The sequence below is a fragment of the Myodes glareolus genome, chromosome 17 (genome assembly GCF_982192425.1).
Source record: "Myodes glareolus chromosome 17, mMyoGla1.1, whole genome shotgun sequence".
Lineage (NCBI taxonomy): Eukaryota > Metazoa > Chordata > Mammalia > Rodentia > Cricetidae > Myodes > Myodes glareolus.
Window position 1 is genome coordinate 62,014,272 of NC_142042.1, and position 5,177 is coordinate 62,019,448.

Genomic DNA, 5,177 nt, shown 5'->3' on the forward strand with positions numbered 1-5,177 from the left:
CTTTAATTATGGCTAGAATCCACTTATGAGTGAATACATACCATATTCCTCTTTTTGGGTCTGGCTTACCTCACTCAGTAAAGCGTTTTCTATGTCCATCCATTTGCATGCAAAATTCAAGATGTCATTGTTTTTTACCGCTGAGTAAAACTCTAGTGTATATATGTTCCACACCTTTTTTAACCATTCTTCTATTGAGGGGCACCTAGGTTGTTTCCAGGTTCTGGCTATTACAAATAGTGCTGCTATGAACATAGTTGAACAAATGCTTTTATGGTATGATAGAGCATCTCTTGTGTATATTCTCAAGAGTGGAATTGCTGGGTCTTGAGGGAGATTGACTCCCAGTTTCCTGAGAAACCGCCACACTGATTTCCACAGTGGCTGCACAAGTTTGCATTCCCACCAACAATGGAGGAGAGTTCCCCTCTCTCCACATCCTCTCCAGCATAGGCTATCATTGGTGTTTTTGACTTTAGCTAATCTGACCGGTGTAAAATGGTATCTCATAGTTGTTTTGATTTGCATTTCCCTGATGGCTAAGGATGTTGAGCATGACCTTAAGTGTCTTTTGGCCATGCAATGGAAGAAGGAAAGCATCTTTAACAAATGGTGCTGGTATAACTGGATGTCAACCTGTAGAAAAATGAAAGTAGATCAATATCTATCACCATGCACAAAAATCAAGTCCAAATGGATTAAAGACCTCAACATTAATTGGACCACTTTGAACCAGATAGAAGAGAAAGTGGGAAATAGTCTACAAGATATAGGCACAGGAGGCCACTTCCTAAGTAGAACCCCAGTAGCACAGACAATAAGAGAATCAATGAATAAATGGAACCTCCTGTAAAGCAAAGGACACCGTCAGTAAGACAAAAAGACTACCTTCTGACTGGGAGAAGATCTTCACCAACCCCTCATCAGATAAAGGCCTGATCTCCAAAATATACAAAGAACTCAAGAAACTAGACAATAAAACTCTAATTAACCCAATTAAAAAATGGGGTGCTGATCTGAACAGAGAATTCGCATCTCTCTTTTATAATAAAAAGATGGGAAGTTAGGCACAACAGGCTAAAGAAATTGGGGTGGCAGATTCTCAAGACTGCTTCCTGCTTATTTGTGGACATCATCTTGCGGGAGGAACCCGAGAAAGCTGGGTGCTGGTCACATCCTGGGGTAGCTGGTCTCTTTGCTCCTGTCCAGTGTTTGTGGTGTGGAAATATCCAGTGTCCCTTAGACCTGTTTAAGATATTGGCAGAACAGAGGACAAAGTTAAGTTTAGAAAAAAAAAATTAGGACCAGGGAATTGAGAAGAGTGTGTCTGACCTGTTTAATGTGGATCCTTTAATTTAGCTCCCTGGAACTCACAAGAATGTTTTGGGTTTGTGAAAACATAAGGGTGTTTTTTTTGTTGTTGTTTTGTTTTTTTAAAATAAAATTGCATTCATTTATTTTGTGCACATGCACACTTACACAACAGTTAAAAGACAACTTTACAGGAGTCAATACTCTTTCTTTTCTCCAGATCCTTAATTGTACCAGCAAAGACAAGACCATTTTTTATTTTGTTTTTAAATTTTTTTATTGATATTTATTGAGCTCTACATTTTTCTCTGCTCCCCTTCCTGCCTCTCCCCTGTCCCCTTCAACACTCCCCCAAGGTCCCCATGCTCCCAATTTAATCAGGAGATCTTATCTTTTTCTACTTTCTACTTCCCATGTAGATTAGATCTATGTAAGTCTCTCTTAGTGTCCACATTGTTGTCTAAGTTCTCTGGGATTGTGGTTTGTAGGCTGGCTTTCTTTGCTTTATGTTTAAAAACCACCTATGAGTGAGTACATGTGATAATTGTCTTTCTGTGTCTGGGTTACCTCACTCAAAATCATGCTTTCTAGCTCCATCCATTTTCCTGCAAAATTCAAGCTGTCGTTATCTTTTTCTGCTGTGTAGTACTCCATTGTGTAAATGTACCACATTTTCCTTATCCATTCTTTGGTCGAGGGGCATTTAGGTTGTTTCCAGGATCTGGCTATGACAAACAAAGCTGCTATGAACATAGTTGAGCACATGTCCTTGTGGTACGATTGAGCATCCTTTGGATATATACCCAAAAGTGGTATTACTGAGTCTTGAGGAAGGTTGTTTCCTAATTTTCTGAGAAATCACCACACTGACATCCAAAGGGACTGTACCAGCTTGCATTTCCACCAATAATGCAGGAGTGTTCCCTTTTCCCCACAATCTCTCCAGCATAAGTTGTCATCAGTGTTTTTGATCTTGGCCATTCTTATAGGTATAAGATGGAATCTCAGAGTTGTTTTGATTTGCATTTCTCTGATGACTAAGGATGTTGAACATTTCCTTAAGTGTCTTTCAGCCATTTTAGAGTCCTCTGTTGAGAGTTCTCTGTTTAGGTCTGTACTCCATTTTTTTTATTGGATTATGTAATCTTTTGGTGTCCAATTTCTTGAGTTCTTTGTTTATTTTGGAGATCAGACCTCTGTCTGATGTGGGGTTACTGAAGATCTTTTCCCATTCTGTAGGCTGTCGTTTTGTCTTGTTGACCATGACCTTTGCTTTCCAGAAGCTTCTTAGTTTCAGGATGTCCCATTTATTAATTGTTTCTTCAGTGTCTGTGCTGCTGGGGTTATATTTAGGAAGTGGTTTCTTGTGCTAATGTGTTCAAGTATACTTCCCACTTTCTCTTCTATAAGGTTCAGTGTGGCTGGCTTTATGTTGAGGTCTTTAATCCATTTGGACTTGAGTTTTGTGCATGGTGACAGATATGGGTCTATTTTCATTTTTCTACATGTTGATATCCAGTTATGCCAGCACCACTTGTTAAATATGCTTTCTTTTTTCCATTTGATATTTTTTGCTTCTTTATCAAAGATCAGGTGTTGAAAGATGTGTGGATTGATATCTGGGTCTTCTATTTGGTTCCATTGGTCCTCCTGTCTGTTCTTATGCCAATACCAGGCTGTATTCAGTACTGTAGCTCTGTAGTAGAGTTTGAAGTCAGGGATTGTGATGCCTCCAGAAGTTCTTTTATTGTACAGGATTGTTTTTGCTATCCTGGGTTTTTTTTTTCTTTTCCTATCAAGTTGAGTACTGTTCTTTCGAGGTCTTTGAAGAATTTTTCTGTGATTTTGATCAGCATTGCCTTGAATCTGTGTACATATCAGTTTAAAACATGAGACTTATTGTTTTATAGCCTGTAATGAGATACAATGAAGAGACAATTATAACATTTAACAGTAAATATAAAGTGCATTTAAGTTACATATATGCCCCCACCCACACCCACACCCACACCCATACACAGTGAACAGGAATTGGGCAAAGTGGATGTTTTTGGTGAGTCCTATCAAAGGCATGACATTGCACAAAACACACATGTAATAGAGTCATCACCAGGGGACCAGGCAGGGAATACCTCAGTAAAGATGGCAGGACTTGGTCACCTGATCTGGCCCTCAGTTAAGATGACAGTAAAGTCACCTGACCTCAATCAAAATGTTGTATGGATAAGCTATGTTTTTAGAGCTGTAGGAGTTTGAAACATAATAACTAGAGAGACCTAGAGGTGTGATCTGCCCTGTCGCCACACCACCATGCCACAAGCCACGACACGGAGCAAAGGCTGGAATTGAAAGCAGCTGCCTCGCGGATCTGACTAATCTTGTTGGTTTTCACAGGACCAATGATAGCCATGGCAGGGATAGAATAGAAAGAATTGGAGCGAGAAAAAAAGAGCATTTTCAGACAGGTGAGGAAAGGGCTGCCCAGCAAAAGGAAAAGCAGAGCCGGCTGGACACCGGCAGAGTGTTTACAGGGAGGTGGCTGATAGTTTGAGGGTTCATATTCCGTAGATAAATACATGAAAACAGTGACACCACAAGGTCTGTAGACGAATGTCTTGAATGAGATGTTAATGAAACTCAATGGCCCTGGTCCAGGCAACTGGTAAGTCAGAGAGACTAGAGGACACTCCTAGCAGTCTCTCACAGTGGGGGTCATTTACAAGTGGTCCAAAAGAAAAAAAAGAAAAGAAAAGAAAAGAAAAGAAAAGAAAAGAAAAGAAAAGAAAGAAAAGCCCGGGGCGCTGGAGAGATGGCTCAGTGGTTAAGAGCACTGACTGCTCTTCCAGAGGACCCGGGTTCAATTCCCAGCACCCATATGGCAGCTCACAACTGTCTGAAAATCCAGTTCCAGGGGACCTGACACCTTCACACCAATGCACATAAAATAAAAGATAAGTAAATCATTCTTTAAAAAAAAAGAAAGAAAGAAAAATCCGAGGGACCCTGGTCCCTAAAGCTGCACAGTGTATGCAGTATGTATGTATGCAGTATGCAGTGTATGTAGTACTGTGCAGTGAATGCAGTATATATGTATATATTATGCAGTGTGTAGTATATGTATTACTGCACAGTATATGCAGTATATGTGTATGTAGTATGCAGTGTATGTAGCACTGTGCAGTATATGCAGTATGTATGTATGTATGTATGTAGTATGCAGTATGCAGTGTATGCAATATGTATGGATGTAGTATGCAGTATGCAGTGCATGTAGTATTGCACAGTGTATGCAGTGTTAGCACAGGAGGACTACCCCAGGTGGGCTGATCACATTTTTAACTATGACACCTGTTGGGAATATTTTCTAACACAAGCTCTCTGCTGATACAAAATAGTTCCAATCAAACCAAATCAAACCAAATTAAAAGATATCCAAGTTTAGTTGGACTTCTGCACTCTCCAGTGGCCCCAGAGGAACCAGAAAGCCGCCAATGTGACCACGGTGTGTGTGGGGGACCACGTGTTTATTTTCCGGGAACAGTTTAAATAGCCTGGGGGAGTGGTCTTGACCATTCCTGGGGAGGGGTCAAGGTGCAAGAAACATAGGGGCAGGTTCTCCAGAGATGGAGACCTGAGACTGGGATTTATATTCCAGACTGTTTGTATAAGGGGTGACAGGAAGCTGAGGTGATTTTTATGACCAACCTTTAGGCTCTCTTTGGTAAAAAGAGCATCGACTCAAGTCTGGCTTCTTCCTGTGGGCATTGGGCAACGTGGGGGAGGGGAGAGCTGGATATTGGTATGTTGCAAGGAACCTCTTTTTCATCCCAGCCACCCAGAACCGAAATAATCACACAGAAACTGTA